This window comes from Neoarius graeffei, chromosome 2 (assembly GCF_027579695.1).
Source record: "Neoarius graeffei isolate fNeoGra1 chromosome 2, fNeoGra1.pri, whole genome shotgun sequence".
Lineage (NCBI taxonomy): Eukaryota > Metazoa > Chordata > Actinopteri > Siluriformes > Ariidae > Neoarius > Neoarius graeffei.
The window spans coordinates 113,348,851-113,366,323 of record NC_083570.1 but is presented as its reverse complement, the minus strand read 5'-3'; positions in this window follow the sequence as shown (position 1 = coordinate 113,366,323).

The following is a 17,473-nucleotide window of genomic DNA, read 5'->3' as shown; positions in this document are numbered from 1 at the left end:
GCTTTTCTTTCAGTGTGACCGCAATGCATGATGATAGATATTGGTTGGTTAGTGACCATTGGTTGTACACTACTTTTCACAGTGCATTGTGGGATACTATGAGTCCACTATTTAGGGTGAAATAATATATACTAATATATAATATACTAATATATAATACAGTGTCTTGCAAAAGCATTCATCCCCTTTGGTGTTTGTCCTGTTTTGTCGCATTACAAGCTGGAATTAAAATGGATTTTTTTGGGGTTAGCACCATTTGATTTACACAACATGCCCCCCACTTTAAAGGTGCAAATTGTTGTTTTATTGTGACACAACCAATAATTAAGATGAAAAAAAAAAAAGAAATCTGGAGTGTGCTTAGGTACTTACCTCCCCAAAGTCAGTACTTTGTAGAACCACCTTTTGCTGCAATTACAGCTGCAAGTCTCTTGGGGTATGTCTCTATTAGCTTAGCACATCTAACCACTGGGGTTTTTGCCCATTCCTCAAGGCAAAACTGCTCCAACTCCTTCAAGTTAGATGGGTTGTGTTGGTGTACAGCAATCTTCAAGTTATGCCACAGATTCTCAACTGGATTGAGGTCTGGGCTTTGATTAAGCCATTCCAAGACATTTAAATGTTTCCCTCTAAACCACTCCAATATAGCGTTAGCAGTATGTTTAGGGCCATTGTCCTGCTGGAACGTAAACTTCATCCCAGTCTCAAACCTCTAGCCAAGTCAAACAGGTTTTCCTCCAGAATTGCCCTGTATTTAGTGCCATCCATCTTTCCTTTAGTCCTGACCAGCTTTCCTGTCCCTGTAGATGAAAAATATCCCAATGGCATGATGCTGCCACCACCATGCTTCACTGTAGGAATGGTGTTCTCAGGGTAATGGGTTTGCGCCACACATGGCATTTCCCATGATTGCCAAAAAGATCAATTTTAATCTCATCTGAGCAGAGAATCTTCTTCCATGTGATTGGGGAGTCGGCCACATGCTGTTGGGCAAACTCCAAACATGTTTTCTTTAAGCAATGACTTTTTTTCTGGCCACTTTCCCAAAAATCCCTGCTTTGTGGAGTGTACAGCTTAAAGTACTTTTTTTTTGGTAACTCCTGTGTAAAGCATCCTTGGGTTTGTGAAAGGCACTATATAAATTGAAATTATTATTATTAGGGCCCGAGCCCTATAGGGCGAAGGCCCTATTGATCTTGTTCGGTTTTTTATTATTATTATTATTATTATTAGGGCCCGAGCCCTATAGGGCGAAGGCCCTATTGATCTTGTTCGGTTTTTTATTATTATTAGGGCCCGAGCCCTATAGGGCGAAGGCCCTATTGATCTTGTTCGGTTTTTTATTATTAGGGCCCGAGCCCTATAGGGCGAAGGCCCTATTGATCTTGTTCGGTTTTTTATTATTATTATTATTATTATTATTCTTATTATTATTCCTTAGTCGCGGTCGCTGTTCGGCCTTTTTTGGGGCACTTCCTGTGGACGAAAACGCGCATATTTTGGATCATTTTATCGGCATCCCCTACGCTACTCAGATCCAAAACCCCAGATCTGGGCGGGGCTCTGGGCCTCTATAGCGCCCCCTAACGCCTTGAAAATTTTGCCTTTTTTCGAAGGCTCCTGGTTGCCATATAGTTTGTCGTAGAGGAACGAAATTTGGTTCACATATGTATCTTACTGAGACGAACAAAAAACGTTCTATGAATGCATAGCCACGCCCAACAGGAAGTGAGGTAATTTTACTTTTGTGCGAAATGCATGGCCACGAAGACGGCGCATCTCCTCCTAGACCGTTCATGGGAATGTCACCAAAATTGATACACATCATCTACAGACATGGCTGACAAAAGTTACTAAATACGTTTCACGTAGGATAAAACGTTCAGAAGTTATACGTCAATCAATTTTCACTTCAAAATTTTACATGCTAAAAAATTCATAACAAATCTTCTAATTGCTCAAAACTGCTCATACTTCACACGCAAATCACTCATTGGGCTTCTGACATGTTACCCAATTTCTGTGATATTTCGCCACTGGGGGCGCTATTTTTGGGCAAAAAATCCAATCTTTCCTCAAATTTGGTCAAACTTCACGGCCACCCTCTTACTACCTCCCATGTCATGTATACCGCATTTTGGGAATTTTCGTCCATGGGGGGCGCTGTTTTTGGCCGACGCAATTGCTCCAAAACGGGTTTTTGGTAAATAATTCCATAATGCTTTTCCTTCACACCACTACCTTGTGATAGTGCGTTCCTGTTGTGGACACTTATTTTTCCAACTCATAATCGCTCATGTACAGCATAGCGCCACCTTCTGACATGGGAAAAACCAAAAAATTTATTCTTCAACAATCTCTATCTCATCTTCTATTTACTCAATTGTCATCAAACTTCATACGCAAACTCTTCATAGCTCACCTGACATGTCCGCCAAATTTTGTGCACTTTCGCCCCTGGGGGTGCTGGTTATGGCGGAAATGATATTGCAGCTTCTGATTTGTCAAACTTGGCAAGCAAACTCTTTTCAAGACCCTTATTGGGGCGCTTGCCATGGTCGACAACGCACGAAATTTGGCTCCTTTTTCTTAGACTGCCACCGCTACTGAGAACCAAAAGCCCAGATCCAGCCGGGCCTCAGGGCCTCTATAGCGCCCCCTAACTCGTTGTGATTTTGGCCTCCCGCTTTAAGGTGCCTGGTTGCCATGTAGTTTGTAGGAGTGGCGTGCCATTTGGTACGCATATGTATCTCACTAAGCCGGACAAAAATGTAATGCCAATGCATTAGCCACGCCCAACAGGAAGTGAGGTAATTTCACTTTTGTGCGAAATGCATGGCCACGAAGACGGCGCAACTCCTCCTAGACTGTTCATAGGAATGTCACCAAAATTGATACACATCATCTACAGACATGGCTGACAAAAGTTACTAAATAAGTTTCACGTAGCTTAAACCGCTCAGAAGTTATACGTCAATCAATTTTTAATGCAAAATTTTACATGCTTAAAAATTCATAACAAATCTTCTAATTGCTCAAAACTGCTCATACTTCACACGCAAATCCCTCATTGGGCTTCTGACATGTTCCCCATTTTCTGTGATATTTCGCCACTGGGGGCGCTATTTTTGGGCAAACAATCCAATCTTTCCTCAAATTTGGTCAAACTTCACGGCCACCCTCTTACTACCGCCCATGTCATGTATACCACATTTTGGGAATTTTCGTCCATGGGGGGCGCTGTTTTTGGCCGACGCAATTTCTCCAAAACGGGTTTTTGGTAAATAATTCCATAATGCTTTTCCTTCACACCACTACCTTGTGATAGTGCGTTGCTGTTGTAGACACTTATTTCTCCAACTCATAATCGCTCATGTACAGCATAGCGCCACCTTCTGACATGGGAAAAACCAAAAAATTTATTCTTCAAAAATCTATCTCTCATCTTCTATTTACTCAATTGTCATCAAACTTCATACGCAACCTCTTCATAGCTCTCCTGACATATCCGCCAAATTTTGTGCACTTTCACCCCTGGGGGTGCTGGTTATGGCACAAATGATATTGCAGCTTCTGATTGGTCAAACTTGGCAAGCAGACTCTTTACGGTATTTCGCGGGGACGCATGCCCCCGCCCCCACTGGCCGCTGGCGCGAGGGCCCGTCAAGGCCGCTTGCGGCTTTAATTATTATTATTATTATACCTTAGTCGCGGTCGCTGTTCGGCCTTTTTTGGGGCACTTCCTGTGGACGAAAACGCGCATATTTTGGATCATTTTATCGGCATCCCCTACGCTACTCAGATCCAAAACCCCAGATCTGGGCGGGGCTCTGGGCCTCTATAGCGCCCCCTAACGCCTTGAAAATTTTGCCTTTTTTCGAAGGCTCCTGGTTGCCATATAGTTTGTCGTAGAGGAACGAAATTTGGTTCACATATGTATCTTACTGAGACGAACAAAAAACGTTCTATGAATGCATAGCCACGCCCAACAGGAAGTGAGGTAATTTTACTTTTGTGCGAAATGCATGGCCACGAAGACGGCGCAACTCCTCCTAGACCGTTCATGGGAATGTCACCAAAATTGATACACATCATCTACAGACATGGCTGACAAAAGTTACTAAATACGTTTCACGTAGGATAAAACGTTCAGAAGTTATACGTCGATCAATTTTCACTTCAAAATTTTACATGCTAAAAAATTCATAACAAATCTTCTAATTGCTCAAAACTGCTCATACTTCACACGCAAATCACTCATTGGGCTTCTGACATGTTACCCAATTTCTGTGATATTTCGCCACTGGGGGCGCTATTTTTGGGCAAAAAATCCAATCTTTCCTCAAATTTGGTCAAACTTCACGGCCACCCTCTTACTACCTCCCACGTCATGTATACCGCATTTTGGGAATTTTCGTCCATGGGGGGCGCTGTTTTTGGCCGACGCAATTGCTCCAAAACGGGTTTTTGGTAAATAATTCCATAATGCTTTTCCTTCACACCACTACCTTGTGATAGTGCGTTCCTGTTGTGGACACTTATTTTTCCAACTCATAATCGCTCATGTACAGCATAGCGCCACCTTCTGACATGGGAAAAACCAAAAAATTTATTCTTCAAAAATCTATATCTCATCTTCTATTTACTCAATTGTCATCAAACTTCATACGCAAACTCTTCATAGCTCACCTGACATGTCCGCCAAATTTTGTGCACTTTCGCCCCTGGGGGTGCTGGTTATGGCGGAAATGATATTGCAGCTTCTGATTTGTCAAACTTGGCAAGCAAACTCTTTTCAAGACCCTTATTGGGGCGCTTGCCATGGTCGACAACGCACGAAATTTGGCTCCTTTTTCTTAGACTGCCACCGCTACTGAGAACCAAAAGCCCAGATCCAGCCGGGCCTCAGGGCCTCTATAGCGCCCCCTAACTCGTTGTGATTTTGGCCTCCCGCTTTAAGGTGCCTGGTTGCCATGTAGTTTGTAGGAGTGGCGTGCCATTTGGTACGCATATGTATCTCACTAAGCCGGACAAAAATGTAATGCCAATGCATTAGCCACGCCCAACAGGAAGTGAGGTAATTTCACTTTTGTGCGAAATGCATGGCCACGAAGACGGCGCAACTCCTCCTAGACTGTTCATAGGAATGTCACCAAAGTTGATACACATCATCTACAGACATGGCTGACAAAAGTTACTAAATAAGTTTCACGTAGCTTAAACCGCTCAGAAGTTATACGTCAATCAATTTTTAATGCAAAATTTTACATGCTTAAAAATTCATAACAAATCTTCTAATTGCTCAAAACTGCTCATACTTCACACGCAAATCCCTCATTGGGCTTCTGACATGTTCCCCATTTTCTGTGATATTTCGCCACTGGGGGCGCTATTTTTGGGCAAACAATCCAATCTTTCCTCAAATTTGGTCAAACTTCACGGCCACCCTCTTACTACCGCCCATGTCATGTATACCACATTTTGGGAATTTTCGTCCATGGGGGGCGCTGTTTTTGGCCGACGCAATTTCTCCAAAACGGGTTTTTGGTAAATAATTCCATAATGCTTTTCCTTCACACCACTACCTTGTGATAGTGCGTTGCTGTTGTAGACACTTATTTCTCCAACTCATAATCGCTCATGTACAGCATAGCGCCACCTTCTGACATGGGAAAAACCAAAACATTTATTCTTCAAAAATCTATCTCTCATCTTCTATTTACTCAATTGTCATCAAACTTCATACGCTAACTCTTCATAGCTCTCCTGACATATCCGCCAAATTTTGTGCACTTTCACCCCTGGGGGTGCTGGTTATGGCACAAACGATGTTGCAGCTTCTGATTGGTCAAACTTGGCAAGCAGACTCTTTACGGTATTTCGCGGGGACGCATGCCCCCGCCCCCACTGGCCGCTGGCGCGAGGGCCCGTCAAGGCCGCTTGCGGCTTTAATTAGGGCCCGAGCCCTATAGGGCGAAGGCCCTATTGATCTTGTTCGGTTTTTTATTATTATTATTATTATTATTATTATTATTATTATTATTATTATTATTCCTTAGTCGCGGTCGCTGTTCGGCCTTTTTTGGGGCACTTCCTGTGGACGAAAACGCGCATATTTTGGATCATTTTATCGGCATCCCCTACGCTACTCAGATCCAAAACCCCAGATCTGGGCGGGGCTCTGGGCCTCTATAGCGCCCCCTAACGCCTTGAAAATTTTGCCTTTTTTCGAAGGCTCCTGGTTGCCATATAGTTTGTCGTAGAGGAACGAAATTTGGTTCACATATGTATCTTACTGAGACGAACAAAAAACGTTCTATGAATGCATAGCCACGCCCAACAGGAAGTGAGGTAATTTTACTTTTGTGCGAAATGCATGGCCACGAAGACGGTGCAACTCCTCCTAGACCGTTCATGGGAATGTCACCAAAATTGATACACATCATCTACAGACATGGCTGACAAAAGTTACTAAATACGTTTCACGTAGGATAAAACGTTCAGAAGTTATACGTCAATCAATTTTCACTTCAAAATTTTACATGCTAAAAAATTCATAACAAATCTTCTAATTGCTCAAAACTGCTCATACTTCACACGCAAATCACTCATTGGGCTTCTGACATGTTACCCAATTTCTGTGATATTTCGCCACTGGGGGCGCTATTTTTGGGCAAAAAATCCAATCTTTCCTCAAAATTGGTCAAACTTCACGGCCACCCTCTTACTACCTCCCATGTCATGTATACCGCATTTTGGGAATTTTCGTCCATGGGGGGCGCTGTTTTTGGCCGACGCAATTGCTCCAAAACGGGTTTTTGGTAAATAATTCCATAATGCTTTTCCTTCACACCACTACCTTGTGATAGTGCGTTCCTGTTGTGGACACTTATTTTTCCAACTCATAATCGCTCATGTACAGCATAGCGCCACCTTCTGACATGGGAAAAACCAAAAAATTTATTCTTCAAAAATCTATATCTCATCTTCTATTTACTCAATTGTCATCAAACTTCATACGCAAACTCTTCATAGCTCACCTGACATGTCCGCCAAATTTTGTGCACTTTCGCCCCTGGGGGTGCTGGTTATGGCGGAAATGATATTGCAGCTTCTGATTTGTCAAACTTGGCAAGCATACTCTTTTCAAGACCCTTATTGGGGCGCTTGCCATGGTCGACAACGCACGAAATTTGGCTCCTTTTTCTTAGACTGCCACCGCTACTGAGAACCAAAAGCCCAGATCCAGCCGGGCCTCAGGGCCTCTATAGCGCCCCCTAACTCGTTGTGATTTTGGCCTCCCGCTTTAAGGTGCCTGGTTGCCATGTAGTTTGTAGGAGTGGCGTGCCATTTGGTAGGCATATGTATCTCACTAAGCCGGACAAAAATGTAATGCCAATGCATTAGCCACGCCCAACAGGAAGTGAGGTAATTTCACTTTTGTGCGAAATGCATGGCCACGCAGACGGCGCAACTCCTCCTAGACTGTTCATTGGAATGTCACCAAAATTGATACACATCATCTACAGACATGGCTGACAAAAGTTACTAAATAGGTTTCACGTAGCTTGAACCGCTCAGAAGTTTTACGTCAATCAATTTTTAATGCAAAATTTTACATGCTTAAAAATTCATAACAAATCTTCTAATTGCTCAAAACTGCTCATACTTCACACGCAAATCCCTCATTGGGCTTCTGACATGTTCCCCATTTTCTGTGATATTTCGCCACTGGGGGCGCTATTTTTGGGCAAACAATCCAATCTTTCCTCAAATTTGGTCAAACTTCACGGCCACCCTCTTACTACCGCCCATGTCATGTATACCACATTTTGGGAATTTTCGTCCATGGGGGGCGCTGTTTTTGGCCGACGCAATTTCTCCAAAACGGGTTTTTGGTAAATAATTCCATAATGCTTTTCCTTCACACCACTACCTTGTGATAGTGCGTTGCTGTTGTAGACACTTATTTCTCCAACTCATAATCGCTCATGTACAGCATAGCGCCACCTTCTGACATGGGAAAAACCAAAAAATTTATTCTTCAAAAATCTATCTCTCATCTTCTATTTACTCAATTGTCATCAAACTTCATACGCAAACTCTTCATAGCTCTCCTGACATATCCGCCAAATTTTGTGCACTTTCACCCCTGGGGGTGCTGGTTATGGCACAAATGATATTGCAGCTTCTGATTGGTCAAACTTGGCAAGCAGACTCTTTACGGTATTTCGCGGGGACGCATGCCCCCGCCCCCACTGGCCGCTGGCGCGAGGGCCCGTCAAGGCCGCTTGCGGCTTTAATTATTATTATTATTCCTTAGTCGCGGTCGCTGTTCGGCCTTTTTTGGGGCACTTCCTGTGGACGAAAACGCGCATATTTTGGATCATTTTATCGGCATCCCCTACGCTACTCAGATCCAAAACCCCAGATCTGGGCGGGGCTCTGGGCCTCTATAGCGCCCCCTAACGCCTTGAAAATTTTGCCTTTTTTCGAAGGCTCCTGGTTGCCATATAGTTTGTCGTAGAGGAACGAAATTTGGTTCACATATGTATCTTACTGAGACGAACAAAAAAAGTTCTATGAATGCATAGCCACGCCCAACAGGAAGTGAGGTAATTTTACTTTTGTGCGAAATGCATGGCCACGAAGACGGCGCAACTCCTCCTAGACCGTTCATGGGAATGTCACCAAAATTGATACACATCATCTACAGACATGGCTGACAAAAGTTACTATATACGTTTCACGTAGGATAAAACGTTCAGAAGTTATACGTCAATCAATTTTCACTTCAAAATTTTACATGCTAAAAAATTCATAACAAATCTTCTAATTGCTCAAAACTGCTCATACTTCACACGCAAATCACTCATTGGGCTTCTGACATGTTACCCAATTTCTGTGATATTTCGCCACTGGGGGCGCTATTTTTGGGCAAAAAATCCAATCTTTCCTCAAATTTGGTCAAACTTCACGGCCACCCTCTTACTACGTCCCATGTCATGTATACCGCATTTTGGGAATTTTCGTCCATGGGGGGCGCTGTTTTTGGCCGACGCAATTGCTCCAAAACGGGTTTTTGGTAAATAATTCCATAATGCTTTTCCTTCACACCACTACCTTGTGATAGTGCGTTCCTGTTGTAGACACTTATTTTTCCAACTCATAATCGCTCATGTACAGCATAGCGCCACCTTCTGACATGGGAAAAACCAAAAAATTTATTCTTCAAAAATCTATATCTCATCTTCTATTTACTCAATTGTCATCAAACTTGATACGCAAACTCTTCATAGCTCACCTGACATGTCCGCCAAATTTTGTGCACTTTCGCCCCTGGGGGTGCTGGTTATGGCGGAAATGATATTGCACCTTCTGATTTGTCAAACTTGGCAAGCAAACTCTTTTCAAGACCCTTATTGGGGCGCTTGCCATGGTCGACAACGCACGAAATTTGGCTCCTTTTTCTTAGACTGCCACCGCTACTGAGAACCAAAAGCCCAGATCCAGCCGGGCCTCAGGGCCTCTATAGCGCCCCCTAACTCGTTGTGATTTTGGCCTCCCGCTTTAAGGTGCCTGGTTGCCATGTAGTTTGTAGGAGTGGCATGCCATTTGGTACGCATATGTATCTCACTAAGCCGGACAAAAATGTAATGCCAATGCATTAGCCACGCCCAACAGGAAGTGAGGTAATTTCACTTTTGTGCGAAATGCATGGCCATGAAGACGGCGCAACTCCTCCTAGACTGTTCATAGGAATGTCACCAAAATTGATACACATCATCTACAGACATGGCTGACAAAAGTTACTAAATAAGTTTCACGTAGCTTAAACCGCTCAGAAGTTATACGTCAATCAATTTTTAATGCAAAATTTTACATGCTTAAAAATTCATAACAAATCTTCTAATTGCTCAAAACTGCTCATACTTCACACGCAAATCCCTCATTGGGCTTCTGACATGTTCCCCATTTTCTGTGATATTTCGCCACTGGGGGCGCTATTTTTGGGCAAACAATCCATTCTTTCCTCAAATTTGGTCAAACTTCACGGCCACCCTCTTACTACCGCCCATGTCATGTACACCACATTTTGGGAATTTTCGTCCATGGGGGGCGCTGTTTTTGGCCGACGCAATTTCTCCAAAACGGGTTTTTGGTAAATAATTCCATAATGCTTTTCCTTCACACCACTACCTTGTGATAGTGCATTGCTGTTGTAGACACTTATTTCTCCAACTCATAATCGCTCATGTACAGCATAGCGCCACCTTCTGACATGGGAAAAACCAAAAAATTTATTCTTCAAAAATCTATCTCTCATCTTCTATTTACTCAATTGTCATCAAACTTCATACGCAAACTCTTCATAGCTCTCCTGACATATCCGCCAAATTTTGTACACTTTCACCCCTGGGGGTGCTGGTTATGGCACAAATGATATTGCAGCTTCTGATTGGTCAAACTTGGCAAGCAGACTCTTTACGGTATTTCGCGGGGACGCATGCCCCCGCCCCCCCTGGCCGCTGGCGCGAGGGCCCGTCAAGGCCGCTTGCGGCTTTAATTATTATTATTATTATTATTATTCCTTAGTCGCGGTCGCTGTTCGGCCTTTTTTGGGGCACTTCCTGTGGACGAAAACGCGCATATTTTGGATCATTTTATCGGCATCCCCTACGCTACTCAGATCCAAAACCCCAGATCTGGGCGGGGCTCTGGGCCTCTATAGCGCCCCCTAACGCCTTGAAAATTTTGCCTTTTTTCGAAGGCTCCTGGTTGCCATATAGTTTGTCGTAGAGGAACGAAATTTGGTTCACATATGTATCTTACTGACACGAACAAAAAAAGTTCTATGAATGCATAGCCACGCCCAACAGGAAGTGAGGTAATTTTACTTTTGTGCGAAATGCATGGCCACGAAGACGGCGCAACTCCTCCTAGACCGTTCATGGGAATGTCACCAAAATTGATACACATCATCTACAGACATGGCTGACAAAAGTTACTAAATACGTTTCACGTAGGATAAAACGTTCAGAAGTTATACGTCAATCAATTTTCACTTCAAAATTTTACATGCTAAAAAATTCATAACAAATCTTCTAATTGCTCAAAACTGCTCATACTTCACACGCAAATCACTCATTGGGCTTCTGACATGTTACCCAATTTCTGTGATATTTCGCCACTGGGGGCGCTATTTTTGGGCAAAAAATCCAATCTTTCCTCAAATTTGGTCAAACTTCACGGCCACCCTCTTACTACCTCCCATGTCATGTATACCGCATTTTGGGAATTTTCGTCCATGGGGGGCGCTGTTTTTGGCCGACGCAATTGCTCCAAAACGGGTTTTTGGTAAATAATTCCATAATGCTTTTCCTTCACACCACTACCTTGTGATAGTGCGTTCCTGTTGTAGACACTTATTTTTCCAACTCATAATCGCTCATGTACAGCATAGCGCCACCTTCTGACATGGGAAAAACCAAAAAATTTATTCTTCAAAAATCTATATCTCATCTTCTATTTACTCAATTGTCATCAAACTTCATACGCAAACTCTTCATAGCTCACCTGACATGTCCGCCAAATTTTGTGCACTTTCGCCCCTGGGGGTGCTGGTTATGGCGGAAATGATATTGCACCTTCTGATTTGTCAAACTTGGCAAGCAAACTCTTTTCAAGACCCTTATTGGGGCGCTTGCCATGGTCGACAACGCACGAAATTTGGCTCCTTTTTCTTAGACTGCCACCGCTACTGAGAACCAAAAGCCCAGATCCAGCCGGGCCTCAGGGCCTCTATAGCGCCCCCTAACTCGTTGTGATTTTGGCCTCCCGCTTTAAGGTGCCTGGTTGCCATGTAGTTTGTAGGAGTGGCATGCCATTTGGTACGCATATGTATCTCACTGAGCCGGACAAAAATGTAATGCCAATGCATTAGCCACGCCCAACAGGAAGTGAGGTAATTCCACTTTTGTGCGAAATGCATGGCCACGAAGACGGCGCAACTCCTCCTAGACTGTTCATAGGAATGTCACCAAAATTGATACACATCATCTACAGACATGGCTGACAAAAGTTACTAAATAAGTTTCACGTAGCTTAAACCGCTCAGAAGTTATACGTCAATCAATTTTTAATGCAAAATTTTACATGCTTAAAAATTCATAACAAATCTTCTAATTGCTCAAAACTGCTCATACTTCACACGCAAATCCCTCATTGGGCTTCTGACATGTTCCCCATTTTCTGTGATATTTCGCCACTGGGGGCGCTATTTTTGGGCAAACAATCCAATCTTTCCTCAAATTTGGTCAAACTTCACGGCCACCCTCTTACTACCGCCCATGTCATGTATACCACATTTTGGGAATTTTCGTCCATGGGGGGCGCTGTTTTTGGCCGACGCAATTTCTCCAAAACGGGTTTTTGGTAAATAACTCCATAATGCTTTTCCTTCACACCACTACCTTGTGATAGTGCGTTGCTGTTGTAGACACTTATTTCTCCAACTCATAATCGCTCATGTACAGCATAGCGCCACCTTCTGACATGGGAAAAACCAAAAAATTTATTCTTCAAAAATCTATCTCTCATCTTCTATTTACTCAATTGTCATCAAACTTCATACGCAAACTCTTCATAGCTCTCCTGACATATCCGCCAAATTTTGTGCACTTTCACCCCTGGGGGTGCTGGTTATGGCACAAATGATATTGCAGCTTCTGATTGGTCAAACTTGGCAAGCAGACTCTTTACGGTATTTCGCGGGGACGCATGCCCCCGGCCCCCCCTGGCCGCTGGCGCGAGGGCCCGTCAAGGCCGCTTGCGGCTTTAATTATTATTATTATTATTATTATAAAGTGTTCCTATGGACACATACTCCCATCTCTGCTGTGCATCTTTGCAGCTCCTTCAGTGTTCTCTTTGGTGTCTTTGTTGCATCTCTGATTAACGCCCTCCTTGCCCGGTCTGTGAGTTTTGGTGGGCGGGGCCTTCTCTTGTCAGGTTTGTAGTGGTGCTAAATTCTTTCCATTTTGCTAGAATGGATTTAATGGTGATCCTTGGGATATTCAAAGTTTGGGATATTTTTAATAACCCAACCCTAATCTATACTTCTCCACAACTTTGTCTCTGACCTGTTTGGAGGCTCCTTGGTTTTCATGTTGCTTGCTTAGCAGTGTTGCAGAGTCAGGGTCCTTCCAGAACAGGTTGATTTATACAGACATCATGTGACACTTTGATTGCACACAGGTGGATCTTAATTACGGGGCCTTCTCTTGTCAGGTTTGTAGTGGTGCTAAATTCTTTCCATTTTGCTAGAATGGATTTAATGGTGATCCTTGGGATATTCAAAGTTTGGGATATTTTTAATAACCCAACCCTAATCTATACTTCTCCACAACTTTGTCTCTGACCTGTTTGGAGGCTCCTTGGTTTTCATGTTGCTTGCTTAGCAGTGTTGCAGAGTCAGGGTCCTTCCAGAACAGGTTGATTTATACAGACATCATGTGACACTTTGATTGGACACAGGTGGATCTTAATTAACTAATTATGTTACTTATGAAGTGAATTGTTTGGACCAGCTCTTATTTAGGGGTTTCATATGAAAGGGGGTGAATATCTATGCACACTCCAGATTATTGTTTTTTCATCTTGATTATTGTTTGTGTCACAATAAAAAAAATTGCATCTTTAAAATGGTAGGCATATTGTGTAAATCAAATGGTGGTAACCCTCCAAAAATCCATTTTAATTCTGTCTTGTAATGCAACAAAACAGGACAAACACCAAGGGGGGATGAATACTTTTGCAAGACCCTGGACATTCGGACAGCACTACAAAATGGTGAACTCACTATATTCTCCACTACATAGTGAGTAGTGAGTGATTTTGGACACAGCACATGTTTTATTTGCTATAAGTTAATTTAATACTAATCAGCACTAAAATCCTTGTGATTTGAAAGCTTGATTGGCGAGGCCATTGAATCAGACTCATTGCATACAATTTAAGCTAGCATATTAGATTAGATATAGCATCAGCAATGAAATAACCTTTTGATGAGTAACTTTAAAAACAATGTAATCTGCATCGCCCTTTTTTTGCCATTTAAGTTGCAGATTCATTAATGAAATTTACCTCCAGATTGTAAATCGATTGTTGACTCGATTGCCAACTTGTGTGGTTTTGCTCTGAAATTGGGCTGGGTGGAGCCAAAAAAAGAACGACTTATAGCTCATTTGTTAAATCTCAGATAATGAAGGCTTTTGAGAAACTCTCACAAAACAGTGAGGTATTCACTGGGACTCTTTGGTATTGGTCATCAGGTGTTGACTGATTTTCTATAACAGCAGCTCTGACAGTAGTGCAGATGTAAGTCACAGGTTTATATGTATGCACTCATTCTAAAACGCTATCATTTCTATAGTAACAGCTCATTCAGAGGGACTTGTACAATGGACACACCATATAAACAGATTGCGTGTCATTATTAATATGGTGAAGTTTTCTGTATACATTTAAGGAGAAATGTGTTTATGTAGCAATTGTGGAAGGAGTCTCCAGCATCAGAGGTAAAGGTGTGACGTGCTATAACAGAAGAACAGGTACTAACGTGTTTCTTGGAAGTTCCATAACATGAAATGTAACTATGATTGGATCAAATGTATGACATTTCATTATAAATAGTCAGCACGCTGAGGTAGAATGGGAATAAATTACTTATTTTTATTCAGGAAATTGGCTTTGCAGTGGTAAGAGTAACTCTGCTTTATCATTGATTATAATGCTATAACAACAACACATAGTGTTTTATTCCTTATGTTGATAATGCAGTAAAATCCCCAGTGTTGAATTCATACTCTACAGTGTTTAAATCCACTACTAGTCAAAGGTTTGTACACCCCTACTCGACTCATTCATCGGTTGTTCTGTATTTTGTATTTTCTACATTGTAGAACAATACTGAAGACATCAAAACTATGGAATAACATCTGGAACATATATAGAATTATGTGGTAAACAAAAAAAGTGTTCAAACACAAAATATGTTTGATATTTTAGATTCTTCAGCATATCCAGCATTTACCTCAATGACACTTTGCACACTATTGGCATTATCTTAACCAGCTTCATGAGATAGTCACCCTGAGTGCTTTTTAATTAACAGGTGCCTCATCAAAAGGTAATTAGTGAATGAGTTTCTTGCCTTCTTAATGTGTTTCAGATCAAACAGTAATAAATAGTAAATAATACAAATAAAGTAAATAAATAGCCCTATTCAACAACACAACTGTAATAATCCATACAGTATTATGTTAAGAACCAAACAAGTAAGTAAAGAGAAACAACATCCATCATAACTTTAAAACATGGCATGACTTTTAGTTCATAAAAATAAAGAAAAAAATATTGAATTTGGACACATAAAGGTGTGTCCAAACTTTTGACTGATCCAATTAAACACAAATAATCTCTGGAGGTTTTGCTGTGAAATCTGTTTTAAAAATATAGCTGCAAGCGGCGATGAAGGGCTTGAGCACCTCCAGTTCTGTGACCCATAACACATGGTCATTCAAATCTGGAATGAATCTTATGAACCATCTAGGAGCGGTATAGCAGATATTGATGAAAAAAAAACACCCTTTCTGTTGTCAAATGGTGGCGCTATACCAGAGGGTCACTTTGGGCATGTGGATATCATCAGAACCATCACATCCTATAACCTGTGAAGTTTGAGCCATATCAGGCAATACGTGGCGAATTTATGACACATTTCCTGTTTGCATGGCTTAACATATTAATTTATTGTTTCGCCTTTTCAACATCTTGCAAGATATCGCAAATCCCTTCACAATTTATAACCAGCAACATCTTGACATCATATAGACCAAATTTGGCATGAAACCAACAAACTGCCTTGGAAAAGAATGTCAAAATGTAACGTGTCAAAATGCACAAAACCAAAAGTAACTCACTTCCTGTTGAGTATGGCTAATGCAATGTGCATTACAATTTTGTTCATTTTGGTGAACCCCACACACCTACCAAATTTGACACAGATAGGTGAAACTATATATAGGGCAGAAGTCTCAATGTCATGTAGGGGTGATATGGAGTCCCCCGGACACACCCAGGGCCAAGCCTCTATCCCTTAGTAGCGGTGGCCAGGATTGATGTATGTACCAAATTCCATGAGTTTTCACCCATGGGAACTACCTCAAAAATGGCCAAGTCTTTACTACTATTACTATTATTTCTTCTTGGCTTTTCTTCACGGGAAAGTATTTATGATAGGGGGTTTCCACGCTGACTGCAAGCCCTTTGGTGGCTGTAAAGACTGATTCGGGACAAATAGGTCCAACCGCAGAGCCTACAGATGAGGGATTGATCCATGTTTGGTGTTGAGGCTTCTCTATCCTTCTGCTTCCTCCTTTTCTCAGCGAGGTTGTCTTGTCTGCTGGCTTTGAAGGAGGAGACGGCTTGGTGAATGGTGCGTCTCCAGTCATCGTGGTCAGCAGCTAGGACAGACCATTGTTGGAGATCGATCTGACAGGAACTGAGAGACTTCTTCAGGCAGTCATTATACCTCTTCTTTGGAGCTCCTGTGTCATGGTGCCCAGAGGCTAGCTCTCCGTACAGCAGAATCTTGGGTAGGTGGTGGTCCTCCATTCTTGAGATGTGTCCTGCCCATCATAGTTGTATTTTTAGGTGCATGGGCTCGATGCTGCTTACCTCTGCCTGTTGGAGGACTTCAGTGTTGATGACGAGGTCACTCCAGTGGATGTTTAGGATGTTCAGGATACATCCTAAACTACTACTACTACTACTACTAATTATTATTATTATTATTATTATTATTATTATTATTATTATTATTATATATATAGGGCCTTGTACTGTGGGTGATCAGGCCCTAATTGGGGGGCAGGTATTTAACCCTTTGATGCAAAACATATGCACAACCCTTCTAATGCACAACATGCGTCAAAAATGACCCGCATTCATTTTCCAGGTTATTTCATGCTGACTGAGTTTTTTGCTCTATCTTTTGAAATCAATTTATTTTATGATTGACTATTCCAAGTATTCTTTAAATATCTTGTTTTTAATTACCACAAATCATTAATTAAATTTTTTCTTTCCTACTTTATGAACAAAAATACTTTATATATTATTACACATAGGTCATCCAAGTGTGATTTAAAATTAAATGTCTTAATACTATAATAATAATTTGTTTCAAGTAATTACTTTAGCAGTGAATGGGGCCAGTTATTTATTTATTAACTATGTAGTTAGCTAAGCCAACTACAATAAAATTAGCTAACTAAAGTAGAATATGTCAACAGCTCGGTAGCTAATAGTAATTACTTGTAACTTTCTGACGAGTAATCTACTCACTCTCAAGGGAACCTAAACATAATCCATTTTTTTCTAAGGTAATGTTCGAACAATTGAAAAACAT